Source organism: Helianthus annuus, chromosome 12, assembly GCF_002127325.2.
Source record: "Helianthus annuus cultivar XRQ/B chromosome 12, HanXRQr2.0-SUNRISE, whole genome shotgun sequence".
Classification (NCBI taxonomy): Eukaryota; Viridiplantae; Streptophyta; class Magnoliopsida; order Asterales; family Asteraceae; genus Helianthus; species Helianthus annuus.
Genome location: NC_035444.2, coordinates 64155039 through 64176567, shown reverse-complemented (window position 1 = coordinate 64176567; position 21529 = coordinate 64155039). Strand labels below are relative to the sequence as shown.

At 38.8% G+C, this 21529-nt stretch overlaps 1 long non-coding RNA gene across 3 annotated transcripts in view; it reads left to right on the top strand.

Moving 5' to 3' along the window:
- Positions 1-7817: 7817 nt before the first annotated feature.
- Positions 7818-21529, top strand: part of LOC110895153 — a 37246-nt gene continuing 23534 nt past the window's right edge. Inside the window, exons 1-2 of one of the 3 annotated variants that reach the window (XR_004875203.1) lie at positions 7818-8053; positions 8226-8299. This is a non-coding gene — a long non-coding RNA (uncharacterized LOC110895153). The remainder of the gene's footprint in view (positions 8054-8225; positions 8300-21529) is intronic. The other 2 variants (XR_004875204.1, XR_002566924.2) reach the window with 2 other exon arrangements.

Genomic DNA, 21529 nt, shown 5'->3' with positions numbered 1-21529 from the left:
ACTAGTAGAGGCTTTAAAAGAAATGGGATGACAAGAACAACGTTTACATAAGTATGTCTAAAACCAATAAGGAAGTACAAATGTGCGAATTAGTCCATACTTTAGGAATGGATTAACAAGCAACTAATAGTAATAGAGTTACTAAATGTTTGAGGCAAGTATATGTATATATATATATATATATACACACACACATACATTAGTAGTCAAAGTTTTACGTCACAAGAGGATGTGACTAGGAAGAATGATGATATTGATAATAGAGGAATTAAGTAGTAGGCTCATGATGAGCATTATTTTTCTAACGGCATAGTGAAGGAACAAGTATGGTTAGTAACTTGGAAGGCAGAAGTAAATGACTTATAATGCTAGTAAATGAATTATAATCTTCATGTCAATACAGGAAAATTATGGCGGCTCTAAATTCTTGTTTATTGTAAAGTACGGTTATTAGATGTCTTGAAATGTCATGATGGAAAGATGGTAAGAGTCGACCCGCATATCAGAAAATGGGTAGTAGAAAGGAAAGAAAAGTGAGGAACTGTTAAGAAAGCGGGGTACACACTTAGCATGCCAAATTTAGAATAATTAGAAAGAACTGTATGGAAGATGTGAAATGTTAACGTCGAAGGAAGCTAGAATGAAAATATAAGAACGCGTAACTGTTAGAGGTGGAATGTTATATAAAGAGGGGTTGAGTGGAATGTAAAATATGATGAATATTTGAATGGATATTTGAATAAATCTTGCCCTCTGTCGAGTTCCCTATCGTATGTGATGAATTATTAGAAGATAAACCTCTAAAGAAATGTTCGAGAGTTAAAGTTTTTATACGCATGATTCTTGATTCGTATTATAAAACAACCCTACGTGGTAGAGTGTAAACTCAATTATCGAATGAATGGTTGTGCCAAGTTTTATGTAACTCATACGTAAAATGGAGTGGCATATGTAATAAGCTTGTAATCTCGTATGTAGCGGAACCTAGGTTGATAAGAATTAACCCTTTGAGGTACAATGTTAGGTAATTGCCTTAGTATTACAATTGCTAGAAGGAATGAGGTATGTTTGACAGCTATGAAATGTGATGACAAGTATAGCTGAGTATGACACCTCGAGTGTAATATGAGTTGCTCAAATGTAAGTATTGATTACACGATCATATTGATAGCGTGATTAAAGACTTATGTTGGCCCTTGTACCTAGGGATAAACGGTAAAAAGATTAGAGCAAGATAGTATGTACACGATTTGTATAACCATATACATCAAGTTGTGGTTAACCATGCAGTTATGATAGATCATCAGTGAAAGAAATTTTGGTCTCGGGTAAAGATTGTACGTAGGTATTGCAAGAAAAATATGAAAAGAACTATCAAGCAAGTGACATGAAAGAAATTTTGCTTGATATTGGCCCCGGAAGTGTGGGGAGTGTGTAGAAGCTAAATAGTTATAAACGATTGAATGATGTTTGAATTTTGATTTTATATGAATGAATAGGAATGAACAAGTATGAATATTATGATAATTATTTTCCCCTAAGTAGATGTTAGAGGTATGCGGGAATCAATAATCTGACATATAAGTTTTAAGAAATCAGCTTGAACAATTGAACGATAATCATGAAATAATGTAATAGGATCGCTTTGATTCATACAAGATTGAATTACCAAATGTATTAGACAAGTTTAGAGTAGTAACGACCGATTCATCACGAGGGATGATCGAATGAAAGCATGTTATCGAAGTTCGGGGTATGTAATTACGAAGGGATACAGATAAACTCGTCAAAATGTATGTATTCAGGTTTCGGGGACGAAACCTTCTTTAAGGGGGGTAGACTTGTAACACCCCAAATTTCGTATGTCATATTATAATGTTATAGTCACTATGTTTTGACGAAAAGAAATGGTAAATATAAATGGTTACCGTTTGAAAATGATGGTAAGTTTAAAATATATAAATATAACCTAAGTTAACCTAAGGAAAGATGACCAAGTTAGAATGTGAAGTAGGATGTGTTATGTTTTAAAAGAGAAGGGGGCAAAATGTAAATGTGAAATAAAACACCCTTAACTTAAAAAAATCTGGTCTGTGTTGGGGATGGGGCGTACGAACGAGAGAGGAGAGAGCCAGGAGAAATCAAAACCCTAACATCCTAAAATCCATCAAATTGAAAGAGAAAATGAAGGTTAATCGAATGCATGAGCCAGGAACTTTGATTATCTAAGTGTTCTTGACATCAAGTAAGTCTAATTTCATGATTTGGTAATGTATGATGAAGTGGTTTATGTGAAATTTGTGATTTTCTATGGAATCAAACATGAATGCAAGATGATATGAACATGTAGGAGTTGAAATTATGCTTGAATTTATCTATGATGATGAATTAGGGTAAAACCCACTTGCATGTCAAAAGATGAATAAAAATTGGTGAAATTCTACATGCTAATTAGATTAATGTTGATGATATTTTGATGAATAGATGATTTAGAACAATATGCATATGGTTAGGGTGGCAAATTGTGAAGTTGGGAATGCTTATGTTAATCAATGGTGAACTAAGGAAAAATATGCTTTAAGAACTTGTACTTTATGCTTTGTAATTAGTATGCACGCCATGTGTTCGATGAAATGCTTGAGTTGAATTGGTTATGTATGAACATGAGAAATTGAAGTATTGATGATCTAATAATGGTATGAAAAAATAAATCTTAGTGATGAACGTTATGGTAAATGATGTAAATGTGCGTAAGTGATGTATAACGCGAGAGCTAAACGCGTATGTAATGCACCTTATAGGGTCGAAGAAAGGAGTGGAATCAAACCTAGCAAAAGCAATAGGAGCGCACGACTCCTGTAAGTTCATATGAACTTCACTCATGTAGAATGTAGATTCTGTGTTAGTTCTCATTAAATAATTGTTCGATGTTTTATGCGGAAAATTTATAGTAAAATGTCTTAATGCGATTTGTTAGTAGAAAAAGGGAAAAGTCTATTGACGACCCGTATAAATGGGTCTAAAGTATGAGAATGAGATGTTCTTGGTGATGTATTGACCCGTAGTTAAACGGGTCAAGTAAGATGAATTTGTTATGAAGTTAAGATAGCTAGGGATGACTTTTTATAAGTCGAACTAGTGAAGTATGGAAAATTGAAAAGTAAGAATAAGTATGATCCGTGAGGACGGGTCAGATAAAATAGGATGATTGATGATGATGGAAACTAAGATGGTGCTATATCCATTAAATGAAATTGTCATATGAGAAATTCGAATGAAAAGATGTAAAAATATAATGACCCGGTAACGGGTTAAATAATGATGAAAAGCAAATTGTATTAGTAATATGTTTTAACCGAACTAACTTGTAAGTTTGTGTTATGGATGTAGGTGAATCTCACTCTTGATAATGGCGAGCTTGGATTGAACACACCACATCGCCCTTTATGCGCTTCCGGTTTAAGTCGTCTTTGTAAATGGGTCAAAACACTTTCATAATGTAAATGTTAAGTTTATGTCTAGGATGTTTCGTAAGTAAGTTAGGATTTTAAATCTTATTTTGGTAGTTCGGACAAAACACTTTTGATGGAATCTTGTATGGTTACAACTTTTATGTCTTTTGAAACGTGTCATAGAATTTAGTTTGAATGGTGATTGTTAAAAGCAGGGAATTGCTTATAGTACGAACGGGTCATGCCCAATTTTTGTTAAAATTGGTATGTGGTTACTATTATTTTCGAATGTGAAAAAGTGGGCGTTACAAGACGCATTATATTGGGCTATCACAAGACACTTCTTCTCAGCCTCGAGTCTGAATAAAAGAGGAGACCGCTCCTTAAGAGGAAGGTTGCACACCCACGGATCGAGCCAGAACCTAAAGCCTTCCCATCTCCAACTAGACCTTTGATATTTTGAAGAAGATGAACTCCTCCCACTTTGGTTTTTTCGACTTCCATAACGATACCGTTCCACACTCCTCCAATATTTTTGTTGACCGGAACATGGGCCTAGCTTCTATTAGAACTGTGGATGGACTCAATCACCTCCTTCCACAGAGCTTGACCATCGTTACAGTACTGCCAAACCCACTTACTCAACAAAGTGGTATTAATCTCTTTCAGCTTAGATAAACCGATGCCGCCCTTGTTTATCGGCGCGGTGGCCCGACTCCAGGCCACCCAGTAAAGCTTTTTATCCATACTACTGCCCCCCACCCCCCACAAGAACCTTTTTATGATTGCCTCCAATCCCTTAAGGTCCGTTACTGGGACTTTAAAAAAAAGACAAGTAATAATTATGCTGGCTTTCAAGAACCGATTTAATGAGAGGGACATGACCACATATAGACAACAAAGAAGCCTTCCACAAAGCAAGACGAGCTTCAAAAATATCGAAAATAAACTTCCAACTAGCCACTCTACTTATTTTTGCACCCACCAAAACACCAAGATGAATGAATGGGATCCTACCCACCGAGCAATTCATCATCGAAGCCTCCACATCGGAAGACTCCATCCCCACCACAAAAAGACTAGACTTTTTCATATTGATTTTTAAGCCGGAACATAAATAAAAACATCTAAGCAAGAGCGCCACATTTTTTATATTATTTCGAGCTCATTCTCCCATTATAACATAATCGTCGGTATAAAGGAGATGAGTTAGCACCGACTCTTCATTCGGAAGTATAATACCCCTTAAAGTACCTACCCGACTCACCTTTCTTATCATACTTGAGAAAGCCTCCATAACAATTAAGAAAAGGAATGGAGAGATAGGGTCCCCTTACCTCTTACCTTTGTGGCACGAGAACTCAAAAGTCGGAGAACTATTAACAAGCACCGAAGACCGAGCCGAAGAAAGAATACTGTGAATCCATAAACACCATCTAGGAGGGAAACCCATTTGTTTCATCACCGACGAAACAAAATTCCAGTTGACATTGTCGTATGCCTTAGCGAAATTGATTTTTAAGAAGAAAAACTTTACTTCCTTTCTTCTTCGCCCACGCAAGGACTTCATGGAGGATAAGAGGACCATCCAATATAAGCCTATCCTTAAGGAAGGCCGATTGATAGGACGGTATTCGCCTAAACCCCCCGGATCTTTCACTTTAGGAATAAGAGTAATGAAAGATGAACTGCATCCTCTAGAGAGACGGCCCGTCTTATCAAAGTTCTTGAAAATATTAGTGAAATCATCTTCAAAAAAATCCCAAAAAATTCTTAATAAACTTCATATAGAAGCCATCCGGACCCGGGGCCCGTTCACTACCACATTCAAAAACAGCTTGTTTAATTTCCATTCCCGAGAACTCCCCTGTAAGGAAATTGGCATCCACCTCCGACACTTTGTTATCAAAGGAACAAATCAACTCAGGCCGGATGGGGAGATCCTCTAAGAATTTATCCCGAAAGAAATTTTAAACCATCCGTTTAACCCTTTTCGGTTTGGAAACCCAGATGATATCCACAAGAAGGCCCGGGATCGCATTTGTGGATTTACGCTTATTAATCAATCCGTGGAAGAAATACGTATTGTTGTCATCGTCCATGGCCCATTTAACCCTTGCCCTCTGCTTAAAATCCTTGGCCTTATTGTACTCCGCCACCAACAACTTCTTTTTACACTCCAGAAGAACCCACTCCTTTTCCTCCGTTAGATCTCTGTACTCCATCTCCACATCTAGATTTTCGAGCTCGTTCCTGGCTCTCTCCTCCTCCTCCTCCCCTTCCTTAGACCGAAGATCATCTCTCAAAGCTTTAGTCTTATTCCACAGATGCTTGAACTTGTGAATTAACATCAGGTCCGGAGGCCCCTCAAAACTGAACTCACCGAGGGCCGAAGAAACCACTTGAATAAAGTCCGGCCTATCCAACCACGAGCTAAAGAATCCAGAAGGTTTCGGACCATAATTCAGATCCTTAATCACCATCAAGAGAGGTCAGAGTGAGCCCTAGGGAGGGCTCTCACAAACGCCTCAGGCCAAGTAGTTTGAAATTTTTTGCACACCAACCAGGGTCGACTCAACCATTTTGGTGGACTAAAGCAAATTAAAAACTTAAAGCCTTTTTCAAAAAAAAAAAAAATTACTATTTGAGAAAAATCCCCCTTTACCTGGACCGACAAAATAAACTAAAAGGTTTATTATTGGCGAAGTTAATTTTTTTTTGTATTTTTATACACTTTTTGTATGTGCAAAGTTAAGTTCAACCCAACCCAAATATCTTATATATATATATACATATATATATATATATATATATATTAAAGTTGGAGACCTTATTGATTTGGTGACCTAAAGCTCAAGCCTCAAAATACTTAGGCCTGGGCCGGCCCTAACACCAACACCCTATCAATCTTGATGAACTTATAAACTTCATCTTGATTTCTCACTCTTAATCAACTTTAGTATTGAATTAGCAACAACACAAAATAACCTTATATAGTTAAATGTTGGTCTTTAGTTAACAAAGTTTCTGTAAATATGAGTTATCAAGGATTGGAAAAGTAAATCACTATTTATACCTCTTAGCATGTATACACACAATGTTAAATGTAGATAGAAATCCAACTCCTTCCTTCTTCATCACTAAATGCAATTACCTGCAGACAAACATAAAACACTTATCATCAATTTCAAGAATTCATAATCTGAAAGTGAAATATATAAAAACTTACTTACTTCTTCAACTGGTTACTTTCCACTATTGACGACGAAGATTGAGGACCACGACTAGCCCGCAATCGGTCGTTAGCAATCGTCGATGGCCTGTGATTGTCACCGACACTTGATGAGTTGGTTGAACAGCACATCGGTGATGAGGAGGGCTTTTGGTAGTGATACGTGGCCTTGAAGATGATCAGGGTTTGAGACGCATGTTAATCTATGTAGCATGGGAACGGGTACGGGTACGAGACTGGGGTACGGGGAACGTCAAAACTCAAAAATCCATGATACGACCTACAGGTATGGCAAAAAATATATATAAAATATGTCTTTTTACCGGACCACTACTCGGACCGGATTCATAAGCGTGTGTCAACTACTTTTTCCTACGGCTAGTGTATTACAAATGCGTGAATGATTGCCGGCCTCTTTCAATATATTACTCTTATATTAAAATGTTTTTACAAATATGATAAAAAAATGGTATAGGCATAAACTACGAAATATCTTGACGACTGTATGTTTTAAATTACGTTATGTTTTATTCAACCCGTCTTTTTCAACATGTGCAATACATGAGTCTTTTTAAGAACATTTTTTTATTATAAATATATAACACTATGCTTATTTAACCTATGTAATAGACACAAACATCATGCCTAGAATTCATTGCCTTGTATCTTAGATTGTTATGTTTGGTGTTTTTCTTGGCAAAACAACCCAGAACATCATGCCTAAGTCCAAAACATGATGCCTACATGTCAATTCCAATGCCTTTTTACATAAACATAAATCTAAACATATGTATGGTTACTTATCTATACTTTCTATAAAAGGAGAAATCCCAATGACATAAGAAAAGCTGATGTGTCAGCAGGAGAGGCTGTCCAACAAGGCTTTTCTTATGTCATCAACGATGAGGTGGCAGCCATAGAGGGAGAATAGTGACATCATAATTCAAACCACTACCCCACTTTAAAATTTCAAAGGTGGCCCACATTCACCTTTTCAAAGGTTTGCCCACATACAAATGGGCAAACCTCTGCCCTCATTCATATTTTAAAGCACTGATGTTCATTCAAAATTCAAAAAACCTCTGCTCACATTCAAAATTCAAAATTGTGGCTCCACATCCTATCACATTCAAAATTCAAATTTGTGGCTCCACATATATAAGAAAAATCATTCAGATAAATCATTCAGGCTCCACAATCAAAATTCAAACCAGGTCTCCCTCTCTAAAACTCTCTCGCGTTGGAGTTTGTATACAAATTCAGACGCCATTAAATCTTATCCCTTTAACGGAACAATAACCACATCATGTCTTCTTCACTCTCCGTTTGATTCTTTCTCTCTGATTCTATCTACAGATCGATTCATTTGGTGAGTTTCCTTTTTCCAATTTAGGGTTTTCTTCTTCCTGTTTACCCTATCTTTGTTTTTACATTTTTTGTTTAATAATCTTCATTTGGAGCTTCATTAGCAGGTCGTTTAGTTGTATTGTTATCATCTATTGGTTTGATTTCACTCATTTTGATGCCCTAATTTTCATCAGGTTGCTGTTAATCTGTCTGGATTCATATCTGTTCGTTCTCATTGCTCCCATTTCTCCTCCTTCATCTCAATAAGGTAAAATGATGGATTTTAACTCTCTTTTATCTATATCTGATTCTGTAATTGATGGATGTGAATGCATATTGGGGATCTTAGCTTAATTTTCTAAAGTGGTTTAATAGTAGTTGATTATCTGCTTAGGGCTTATTTTGATTGGGAATTTGAGATTTCATCATGGATTGTGTGATTGGTTGGAAGTTTAAGCTTGGTAATGGATCTTTTAGACAAGGTAAAATTACTAATATTAGATAGAGATAGATTTTGATGAAATTTTTTTGAACTGTAATAGCATAATTTTAAACTTAGAATCCTTTTAGTGATTTTAACAAAGCAAGCATCCTTGATTTCATTACATTAAGTTCTGAACTACAAAAACACTATCAGTGGTCTTGGATGCTTAGGTTACATAGATTTTGGAAAACTCCTCGTATAGTGTAATGGGAAATGAATATTAAATTTATTTTAGGGAACTGATTGTCTGTTAAGACCATATCACATATCCTGGTTGTTTTTTCAGCAACAAATGTTTTAGCGTTAAGCTAATTTGAAGGTTTTATGTTCTTATGAAAGCCACGTGTTCTGGTTTCGAAGGCTAATATACGACACCAGGTTAAACCGAAAACATAAAAGTTGTTGGTTGTATTTTCAGGTTCAAATACCTCATTGGCATAGCTTAGCAAATATCTATATAGCACTTAATATGCTGGAATGGTTCAAGCATCTAAAGATATCTCTAGAAAGAAGGCCTTTTAGAAACACTATTATCAATCAGTATGTTCACGTCAGCTTTAAGTTTGGTGGTTTAATAGTAGTTGATTATCTGCTTAAGGCTTATTTTGATTGGGAATTAAGATTTCATCATGGATTATGTGATTGGTTGGAAGTTTAAGCTTGGTAATGTATCTTTTAGACACGGTAAAATTATCAATCAGTATGTTCAGGTCAGCTTTAAGTTTGGTGGATAAGGTATGCTGATAATATAACTAACTGTTGTTGTTGGTGTGGACATGGGGTTAAATATATTACTTCAGGTGAAATTAATAAGAAATGTCGGTGTTACCTTCTTAGATCTTGTTGGAAATTTGGTGAATGGATATTTAATATATTTATAATTTAATCAAATTATAAATATTAATTAGAATCTTCATGTGGTAAATAAAAGAGAAACTCTTGAGTAGAGGTTCTTAATGACATTTAATTAGTTTTGTTAGAGTTTTTAAGTCTCTAATTAAGTGAGTAATTAAGTGACTAATTAAGTGAAACCTTTCTCTAATCCTTAAGTCTTGTACAAATAGTAGGCTATATGCTTTCTTTTGTAACGATAAGAATATGATATTGCTTGATACATGAAGAATACTAGAAGTAGGATGAACACTTGAAGACCAACTAGAGAGATGAGTACTCTCTAATTGTTTACCACCACATGAGTTCAAACACTACAATTACCGGATGTAACCTTGGGCCCGTGAGCCATCTCCGGCAGTACAGACTGCTTCGGCTATTGTACCCTGGGAGACAGACGCGTTGTCTTTAGTAGAGGCGCGAAATCTGTTTTAAGGGAAGCGTGTTGAACACGTGCCTCAACCAAAATCATCAACGTTTTAGTGTGCTCTTTGTTGCAATCAAGGAGTATTTTTCAAGACTCAAGATGATGAATACTCGAGTTTAGGATGCTATCAAGTGCGCGTGAAGGACACACCAGAGATGCGGCTTGAATCAAGATTGGTATATATAATTATATTTTATATTCTTTTTGTTTAGTTATTGCAACCGGTATTGTACTATGATATTTCCTACGAATAACGAGAGTCTCGTTATTATATATTTTGTAATTATTTTTTTACAAAAGGTGAACCTAATTCCTACAAACTTAAAACAGATTTCATGAGATTGTTGGTACAATCTTAAAAACCTTATTTATAAGGATTTTGGGTTTACGAAAGGATTTATAATAGAATAAAAAAAATATTTTTAGAGGTTATGATCTTATAAATATTTTTTTTGGGGGAAATATGTATGTAGTACAACTTGTTGTGTTTGGATTTTTTGAGATTGAGATACAATCTTAAATCCTATACTGTGGTACAAAACGAATAGTTTTGGTTCCAACGTTTGGTTTTGAAACGATTTTGGGAATCGTTAATTTTTCTAACTTTTGTGTTAGATCGGGTTGATTAGTGTAAACCATACGTTTTTTGTAAACATTAAATTCTCTAGCATGTGTGTTAGACCGGAATTATTGGTGTAACCCATACGTTTTTTTTGTAAACGTTAAATTCTCTTAAGTAGAGTTTTTATGTCTTTAAATAAGAGTTTTATGTTACTTTATTAGAGTTTTATGTCTCTAATTAAGTCTCTATTTAAAGTAGACTTTTCATCCACCCATGGATTGATATGAACAAATAAGTCTTATAATGATTTTTGTAATCATTTGTCTTCTAACATATGTGTTAGAAACGTTCATGAAACGCGTTAGTTTGGAAGCAATTTTTAATCGTTTAGTTTCTAACGTGTGTATTAGAAATGACTTATTTATTTGAACCATATATGTGCTTTTAGCAATTCGAATTAACATTTTGTGAAAATGTTAATATTTCTAACGTGCACGTTAGAATTCTTTCATTTTAACATGATTGTTAAAAATGGTTAAAATACAAATGCTTTGAAATGTTTTATGTAAACATTTTATACAAGTAATTTGTTGTAGCATTGATTTTAATGTTTTGTATGATTTAGAAATAAAAGGTCATACATTAAAGTTGATATTTGATTGGCTTCAACAATTAAATCACCAAAAAGTGATGGTGTAGTTGGGTGGGATTTATCACTAACTTTAATTTGTGATTTCTAAATCCATTTAAGTGAAATTTTAATTACTAATTAAACTCTTCATATGGTGAAACTCTTGAGTAGAGTTTTAATGATGACATTTGATGAGTTTTATTAGAGTTTAAGTCTATAATTATTGAGACTCTTAACTCTTCATATGGTGAAACTCTTGAGTAGAGTTTTAATGATGACATTTGATGAGTTTTATTAGGGGTTAAGTCTATAATTATTGAGGCTCTTAACTCTTCATATGGTGAAACTCTTGAGTAGAGTTTTAATGATGACATTTGATGAGTTTTATTAGAGGTTAAGTCTATAATTATTGAGGCTCTTAACTCTTCACATGGTGAAACTCTTGAGTAGAGTTTTATTGATGGCATTTGATGAGTTTTAATGATGACATTAATGCTTTAATTTGGTCATGTTTTGTATATATAAAATGACTTAAGTTTTCTAACACGTGGGTTAGAAAATGTGTATCACGAATACGAGGTTATAGATTGTTCATAATGAATACAAATGTTTTATGTAAACATTTAATTGCCTCTATGTGCATTAAAAAAATGATTAGAAATGGTTTATTTTATAAACTATATCTTTGGAAAACGTTTTATGTAAACGTTCGATTCTATAATGTGCTTGTTATAACATTTTTTTCTAACATGCGTGTTAGAAAATGTTTAGTACATGTGTAGTAAGACTAAACAATAAAAAACCATTTGATATTTTGGGTTTGATCTATGTTTTCATAACCCTAATTGATATTATTAATATTGTATATTGCAAAACTAAGAAACTATTTTGAATTATTTTTAAAACAAAGTTTTGCATAACATTAATAATTCAAATGGTTCGCTACTCTTACTAGAAGTAGCATATGGTGAACAAAGTAACAGCCTGGTGGATGCTATTTGATGAAAAACAACTTGGTGTTGTTGCGAACAAATTTAATTGTTCAAGTTTACTACTTAAATGTAGTTTTGAGCATAATTGTCCAAGTTTAAAGTTTCAAGATGAAATGGGGAACTTGTACTTACAAGTGCATGGAGTCCTATTGAGGGAGTACCTCAAGACATGCCATGGGACAATATTGTTGAGAAGATTTCGATCAGATTATAAAGTGTTGAAGATAAAAGCACTTTGCTATTTGATGTCTACATATTGTCTATGCTTCCGTTTAAATTTCAAAAGTGATTGGCACTTATGCTTTAGTTTCCAATGTATCTTATTGTTTTGTGTTCAATATCTTCGGATAACACATTCAATTTTTTTACAAAGAAATAAATCACTAATGGTTGTGACGTATAAATTATTTTTGTGGAAAATAATTATAACGTCGGTTATACATTGTTTAAAAGAATATGGTTTTAAACGGATAGTACATGAAAATACTTGGACATAAACAACTTGAGAGTTGTTACATTGACTAAAAGTCAAAGACGAAACATCAAATGTATAACCACATCGTGAATGAGTAATGAAAGAACGTAGTGAGTGTATTGAGATGAAATACACTAACGACATTCATGTCGCATACTTCATTAGAAGTCACTGAAAAATTCACAAGTGTGAATTCTAACATATGAAAGCAAAAGTACTATATGTTATTGTATACCTTTAATAAATCTTGCGAGATTTATAAGTAGATGCGTCTACCACTTGATTATTGTTAGATCTATATGGAGATTTTACCTTCATTTGGGTGAGCATCCTAAATATACATATCTCCTAATGAATAACAACAGATGTGTGCAAATCACTTATGGCAAAATTATGAATGCCATGTTGTTGAGTGTCAATCTATGTCACACCCCCAAATTCCACCTGCGGAGTAACATCCGCTTGAGGGCGTGACTGACCAGGATCCAGCCACCAATTATACTAAGCATTGGTTAATAGTAAAGTAATTGCTATCTAAAGTAGTTAGCAACATCGTAGTTTGAGTTCGATAGTAAGTTTAAACAAAACAGCGGAAGCATAAACCAAATAGTTTTAAAAGATAGTTCATGGTTCAAGATAAGTAAAACCCAACACACGGGATTTGACGAACACTACACATCCCCAAGCAGCAGCTCCTCAGTCACTGGTTACCTGCAAAGCATGCAGTAAGGTGTCAACAATAATGCTGAGTGAGTTCACTAGTTGTCCAGTTTTAATTACCAAAAACTTGTTTCACCAGTTAATTTACTCGTTTATAGATGCCATGGGGAGCTACCCCAAAAGTTAGCGACTAAACTGTTTTTCCAATACCGAACACTAGGTAACCGTTTGCGTTTCCGCAGGATGCCCCGATGTCAATGTTCTATCATCATTGACGGATGCCTGAGTACATTAGTTCACGACCGATCTCAAACCATGGCACGGTGTGAGGTTGGTAAAACCTAAATAGCGCTATCAACTAATAACCCGTTCGCCTGGCCCCGGCGACTAATCGGTATTATGTAGTAGGGACTTGAGTGATAGAGTTTCGTTTAGTGCCGTTAGTTGCAATCCGTATAAACAGTAATTAACTAAAGGTTCCCAATAACAAGGGAAGAAAAGTAAGTTGTATCCCTCGTAGGGGATAGTGTTGTTTGTAGTTCCGTTTCCCAAACCACCGGGAACGCATGCTTTAGGTTGTGAACTCACCTTGGGTTGCTCGGTAGATTATTTACTTGGTCAAACACGTTGGTCACCACGTCCTAGTATGGTTACCAAATATAGGTCAAGTTGGGGTACAAGTAATCACGTATAGCAAACACGTATAGACACACTTAGTAAGCATACAATCAAACAGTTGGGTTATTGGGCCTGTTCTAACATTTTCACAAACAGTAACAGATACACAAGTAGTCCAGTCAACAGATAATCCAACAAGCTTTTGGCCCAATAACACTTAGGTAGCCCAGTCGAGACAAGGGCGGTTTCGACTCGAGAATGCACGGTTTCGAGTCGCAACCAAGGGTTCCGACTCGCAATCTCGGTCTCGGTTCATCACGCTTTGGTTTCGAGTCGCAACCAGGGGTTTCGACTCGCAACCTCGGTTTCGGTTCATCATGTGCTGCTTGCGAGTCGCAACCGTGAGATCTCGACGAATCACGTTTTGGTCTCGAGTCGCAACCAAGGGTTCCGACTCGCAACCACTGTTACGTGCACCTGAATCCTTCTAGAACCTGGCAATGTACTAACCAATAGCATTTTGATTTCATGAAATTTTGTACTAACCAATCAGAATACACAAACATGTTTCTTTGTCTATTTACCAAGCAAAACAGATCAAATCAGGCATTTTTGAATATTCATATCACATTCATCTAGTTCATCATATATTCAAGCATATCATTCAACAAGCACATCATCATTCAACAATCATTTCAAAGATCAACTTGTTAACATCACAACCATTCGGTAAATAGGCACTCTTAATCACACATTATCATTAGAACATGAATATCATCAACAATAACAACACTTGATTCGATTTCCACTTAGCATTAAAGATCATCATTCATGTTATCACAATACAAGGGGTTGTATAATATGTAAATCTTCACATTATAGCTAAAACACATTGTTTCTATCATGCTAAAATCCCTAATGCACTTTATCATCAACAACCCAAAAATCATGGTAAACACTTAAGACACTAACCGGTTAGATGGAGGAGTACAAGAGATTGATGAGCCAAGTTCCGAGTGATGATCTCGAGCTAGAATCCGAGAGCCTTGATGTTTCGGTTGGATCCGAGAGAGGGGAGAGGGTGATGCTTGGTTGCTAGGGTTTTAGGGTTTTAGTGAGAGGTAGAGAGTGTGAGAGTTGTGAGGGTGAAATGAATGAGAGTGTAAAGGAGAGTGTGGTGAGGGTTTTGGGTTTTTATACCCGTTTCAAGGCCGGCACCTTTGGTTCCGAGTGGCATGGCCCAACCGGCCCAAATGTTCATTGTTCACTCGAGACCGGGTGGTCTCGAGTTGGGCTTCGTGGTCTCGGCTCACTTCTACTCTAATATATATTTATATCATACATACATACAACACATTATCGGCACATAGCACAAAAGAAATCACAACTTTCATTTTATAACACATATACACGCACAATGTAATTACAAGGTAGTTGTTCGGAAAACCTAGAGTGTCACAAAATTCGGCTGTAGCTTCAGTGCTGGGGTTTTCGTTTGGGAACAACTGGGGATACTTGTGCTTCATCTGGTCTTCCCGCTACCAGGTAAACTCTGGGCCACGTCGCGAGTTCCAACGGACTCGTACCAGAGGTATCTGGCTACGTTTGAGGATTTTGATCTCTCGGTCCGTGATCTCAATCGGTTCCTCAGTAAAGTGTAGCTGTTCATCAATAGTTAGTTCCTTGAAAGGAATTACAAGCGTTTCATCTGATAGACACTTCTTCAGATTAGATACGTGAAATACGTTGTGTACCGCACTCAGTTCTTCAGGCAGGTTCAATCTATAAGCAACCTTACCGATTTTCTCGGTAATTTCGAATGGTCCGATATATCGCGGATTAAGCTTGCCCCGTTTACCAAAGCGAACCACACCCTTCCAGGGTGAGACTTTAAGTAGAACCCGGTCACCGACCTGGAATTCCAATGGTTTCCTACGCTTATCAGCGTAACTCTTCTGACGGTCACGAGCTGCCGCCATGCGTTGTCTGATCTGGGCAATCTTTTCCGTTGTATCTACCACCATCTCTGGGCCCGTGATTTGACTATCACCGACTTCCGCCCAGCAGAGAGGTGACCGGCATTTACGACCGTACAATGCCTCGAAAGGTGCTGCCTGAATACTAGTGTGGTAGCTGTTGTTATAAGAGAATTTTACTAGCGGTAGATGTTTCTCCCAATTCTTGCCAAAATCGATCACACACGCTCTAAGCATGTCTTCTAGAGTCTGGATGGTGCGTTCGGACTGTCCATCCGTTTGCGGGTGATAAGCGGTGCTCATGTCCAAACGTGAGCCAAAGGATTTGTGCATAGCTTGCCACAATTCCGAAGTAAAACGAGCGTCTCGATCGGAAATAATTGAGGTTGGCACCCCGTGCCTCGAAACTACTTCCTTTAAGTAAATCTCCGCCAAGGTAGAAAACTTGTCTGTTTCTTTAATAGCCAGAAAGTGCGCGGACTTGGTCAATCGATCTACTATTACCCAAATGGTGTCATTTCCGCGTTGAGACCTAGGTAGCCCTGTAACAAAATCCATGGAAATTTGCTCCCATTTCCATTTCGGAATTTCTGGTTGTTGGAGTAGGCCTGCTGGCTTTTGGTACTCTGTCTTGACTCTTGCGCAAGTCAAACATTTGCTGACGTATGTTGCTATGTGGGCCTTCATGCTAGGCCACTAGTATGTAGTTCTCAAGTCGTGGTACATCTTGTCCGAACCAGGATGTACTGAGTAGCGGGACTTGTGGGCTTCGTCCATCACGAGTTCACGTAAATCTCCATAGAGTGGAACCCATATGCGCCCTGTTACATAGTAAGCGCCATCTTCTTTTTGTTCTAATCGCTGTCTCGATCCTCGCAGAGACTCAGCCCTGATGTTTTCCGGTTTCAATGCTTCGACTTGAGCATTTCGGATCTGGGTAGGGAGGTTAGACTGGATGGTAAGTTGCAATGCTCGCACGCGCTTTGGTGTCGTGTCCTTTCGGCTAAGGGCGTCTGCCACGACATTGGCCTTGCCCGGATGGTACTTGATGGCGCATTCGTAGTCATTTAAGAGTTCGACCCATCGACGCTGTCGCATATTCAATTCCTTTTGCCTAAAGATATGCTCGAGACTCCTGTGATCGGTGTAGATAGTGCACTTGGTACCGTACAGGTAATGTCTCCATATCTTAAGAGCAAAGATCACTGCTCCCAATTCCAAATCATGCGTAGTGTAGTTCCTTTCATGCGTCTTAAGTTGTCGAGAAGCGTAGGCAATAACTTTCTCGCGTTGCATTAACACGCAACCGAGCCCATGGATAGACGCATCGCAGTAAACCACAAAGTCGTCAGTGCCTTCAGGCAACGAGAGAATAGGAGCGCTACAGAGGTTATCTTTTAGCTTTTGAAAGGCCGACTCCTGAGCTTCATTCCACTTGTAAACAATGCCTTTCTGAGTAAGAGTCGTGAGGGGTTGAGCAATCTTTGAGAATCCTTTGATGAATCTGCGATAGTATCCTGCCAATCCCAAGAATTGGCGAACTTCGGTTGGGGTCCTGGGTGTAGGCCAATTCTTTATCGAGTCGATCTTAGCGGGGTCGACGTGAATGTCGTCCTTGTTGACCACGTGCCCAAGGAAATGGACTTCTCGGAGCCAGAAGTCACACTTCGAGAATTTGGCGTACAATTGCTCATTGCGTAAGAGTTCGAGGATAAGGCGTAGGTGTCGTTCATGCTCTTCCTGACTTTTCGAGTAGATCAGGATGTCGTCGATAAACACAATCACGAATTTGTCGAGGTAAGGCTTGCACACTCGGTTCATGAGATCCATGAAAACCGCAGGTGCGTTAGTCATTCCAAAAGGCATAACGAGGAACTCGTAATGACCATAACGAGTCCTGAACGCAGTCTTAGAGATGTCTTCATTACGAACTCTCAGCTGATGATAGCCCGATCGCAGGTCAATCTTAGAATAGTAGCTCGATCCTTGCAACTGATCAAATAGGTCGTCGATGCGCGGGAGAGGGTAACGGTTCTTGATGGTAACCTTGTTCAGCTCACGATAGTCGATGCACATTCGGAATGTGCCATCCTTCTTCTTAACAAAAAGTACTGGTGCTCCCCAGGGTGATGAACTAGGACGGATAAATCCTTTATCCAATAGTTCCTGTAGCTGCGTAGAGAGTTCCTTCAGTTCTGCAGGGGCTAGACGGTAAGGCGCACGAGCTATGGGTGCTGCTCCGGGAGCTAGCTCGATTTGGAATTCAACCTGACGGTGGGGAGGGAGTCCAGGTAGTTCCTCAGGAAATACCTCGGGATAGTCACGTACTACAGGAAAATCTTCAATCCTCTTTTCCTTTCGTGGGTGTTGGTGACAAGTGCTAGGATAGCGGTGTGCCCTTTTTGTAAACACTTCTGGGCTTTTAAAAGCGAGATAATGCATGTGACTTCTCCACCTTTGTTGCCTTGAATGATGAGGGGTTGGCCAGAACGACGTGGAATACGAACCGCTTTCTCTTGACAGAGGATCTCAGCGCGATGTCTGGATAACCAATCCATACCGATGACGACGTCGAAGCTTCCAAGTTTGACAGGGAAAAGATCGATACTAAACGTGTGACCAGACAATTCTAGAGTGCAGTCGTGGATCACGTGCGTGGCCTCGATGTTCTTACCATTAGCTATCTCGACGATGTGCTTAGAACTTAATAATGCAGGCGGGTGCTTAAGTTTCTTACTAATGCGAAGGGATACATAACTGGCATCGGCACCGGAATCAAATAACACAGAAACGTAACGATCATCAAGTAGGAACTTACCCGCCACGACGTTGGGGTCGTTCCTTGCTTCTCCAGCTCCAATCACAAAAGCTCTTCCCCTTGCACCATTCCCAGCATTGTTGTTTTGCTCATTGTTCCCAGCTCCCTGGTTGTTGTTGCGATTCTGATTCAGTTCGGGGCAATCCTTTCGCATGTGCCCTGTTGCCCCGCATTTAAAACATCCGCGGTTGTTTCCCTGCTGCTGTTGCTGTTGGGGTTGTTGCTGATTTTGCCTTGCTGGGAACTGACTTCTACAATCCTTGGCTTCGTGCCCCATCTTGTTGCATCGCTGACACTGACCTTTGTTACATGCCCCATGGTGGTGCCTGTTACACTTGTTGCACTTAGGGTAGCTTCCCCGGTAGCCACCCTGTTGCTGAGTGCCTTTGTTGTTGTCAGTTTTCCTTTGCTGCGCTGGGGCCTGAGTAGAGTTAGCATCTTTGCCCTGATTTCCATCCCACTTTCGTTTGCCATCACTAGAAGTTCCTTCCGCAGCACTGATCCTTTTGGGCAATCTGCCCTCTTCCACAGCCTGGTTGGTGAGCTTGTGGGCAAGACGAACCACAGGCTGTATGGTAGTGAGGTTGGCCGAGGTCACATGGCTCCTGATTTCTGGGGCTAAGCCTTTGATGTACAATTCGATCCTTCGGTACATGGGTCGGGACATGTTTGGGCAAAGGGCAGCATAGTCGTTGGACAGCTTGGTGTAGGTCTCAATCTCTGACCCAACCATCTTGAGTTCATAGTACTCGTCCTCGAGTTTGTGGATGTCATCCCTGTGACAGTACTCTTCCTTGATCATATCCTTGAAATCTTCCCATGCAGTAGCATTAGCAGTCTCCAAACCAAGCATTTGAATTTGCGCCTTCCACCACGAAAGTGCGCTTCCCTCAAGAGTACCAGTAGCAAACTTCACCCAATTAGCAGGGGGACACTCACAGACAACGAAGACAGCTTCGACCTTCTCGATCCAGTGCAGAAGACCTATGGCACCCTCAGTGCCATTGAATGGAAGAGGCTTGCAATCCATGAAGGTCTTGAAAGTACAGACACGTGGTTGCACAGTCGCATGCTGACCTGTTGTGAGAGTGATACGAATGGGCTTAGAGGTGAAGAGACGATGTGGCGGTAGGATCTAAACATCCTAAAACAAGAGCTTACCTCCAGGGTGAGCTGCGAATGCTGCAGCCACCGTGTTGATCAGGTTAGTGAACTGTGCCTGAGTCATGTTGACGTTTCCTCGTCCGCGTCCACTCATTGTCTTCATAGCCAGAAAACATAGTATGAGTGTGATGTCGTAACATAGCAAGAATGAGATAGAAGAGGGGAGGCGAATCTATCTAATTAGGCAAACTAGTACGTATAGTAAGCAGAAACCATAAGACAAACAAGCAAGTAAATATGGGTCCGAGCTATGAGGTCAGATAAGTCGAGCCTTGCACTTGGAGTGTAGTGTCGTCACGAGTCACGGGTTATAGTCTGGTTTTTCTCAAAAAGATTTTCCCTTTTTAAAACCAAGTTCACTATAACCAATGGCTCTGATACCAATCTGTCACACCCCCAAATTCCACCTGCGGAGTAACATCCGCTTGAGGGCGTGACTGACCAGGATCCAGCCACCAATTATACTAAGCATTGGTTAATAGTAAAGTAATTGCTATCTAAAGTAGTTAGCAACATCGTAGTTTGAGTTCGATAGTAAGTTTAAACAAAACAGCGGAAGCATAAACCAAATAGTTTTAAAAGATAGTTCATGGTTCAAGATAAGTAAAACCCAACACACGGGTTTTGACGAACACTACACATCCCCAAGCAGCAGCTCCTCAGTCACTGGTTACCTGCAAAGCATGCAGTAAGGTGTCAACAATAATGCTGAGTGAGTTCACTAGTTGTCCAGTTTTAATTACCAAAAACTTGTTTCACCAGTTAATTTACTCGTTTATAGATGCCATGGGGAGCTACCCCAAAAGTTAGCGACTAAACTGTTTTTCCAATACCGAACACTAGGTAACCGTTTGCGTTTCCGCAGGATGCCCCGATGTCAATGTTCTATCATCATTGACGGATGCCTGAGTACATTAGTTCACGACCGATCCCAAACCATGGCACGGTGTGAGGTTGGTAAAACCTAAATAGCGCTATCAACTAATAACCCGTTCGCCTGGCCCCGGCGACTAATCGGTATTATGTAGTAGGGACTTGAGTGATAGAGTTTCGTTTAGTGCCGTTAGTTGCAATCCGTATAAACAGTAATTAACTAAAGGTTCCCAATAACAAGGGAAGAAAAGTAAGTTGTATCCCTCGTAGGGGATAGTGTTGTTTGTAGTTCCGTTTCCCAAACCACCGGGAACGCATGCTTTAGGTTGTGAACTCACCTTGGGTTGCTCGGTAGATTATTTACTTGGTCAAACACGTTGGTCACCACGTCCTAGTATGGTTACCAAATATAGGTCAAGTTGGGGTACAAGTAATCACGTATAGCAAACACGTATAGACACACTTAGTAAGCATACAATCAAACAGTTGGGTTATTGGGCCTGTTCTAACATTTTCACAAACAGTAACAGATACACAAGTAGTCCAGTCAACAGATAATCCAACAAGCTTTTGGCCCAATAACACTTAGGTAGCCCAGTCGAGACAAGGGCGGTTTCGACTCGAGAATGCACGGTTTCGAGTCGCAACCAAGGGTTCCGACTCGCAATCTCGGTCTCGGTTCATCACGCTTTGGTTTCGAGTCGCAACCAGGGGTTTCGACTCGCAACCTCGGTTTCGGTTCATCATGTGCTGCTTGCGAGTCGCAACCGTGAGATCTCGACGAATCACGTTTTGGTCTCGAGTCGCAACCAAGGCTTCCGACTCGCAACCACTGTTACGTGCACCTGAATCCTTCTAGAACCTGGCAATGTACTAACCAATAGCATTTTGATTTCATGAAATTTTGTACTAACCAATCAGAATACA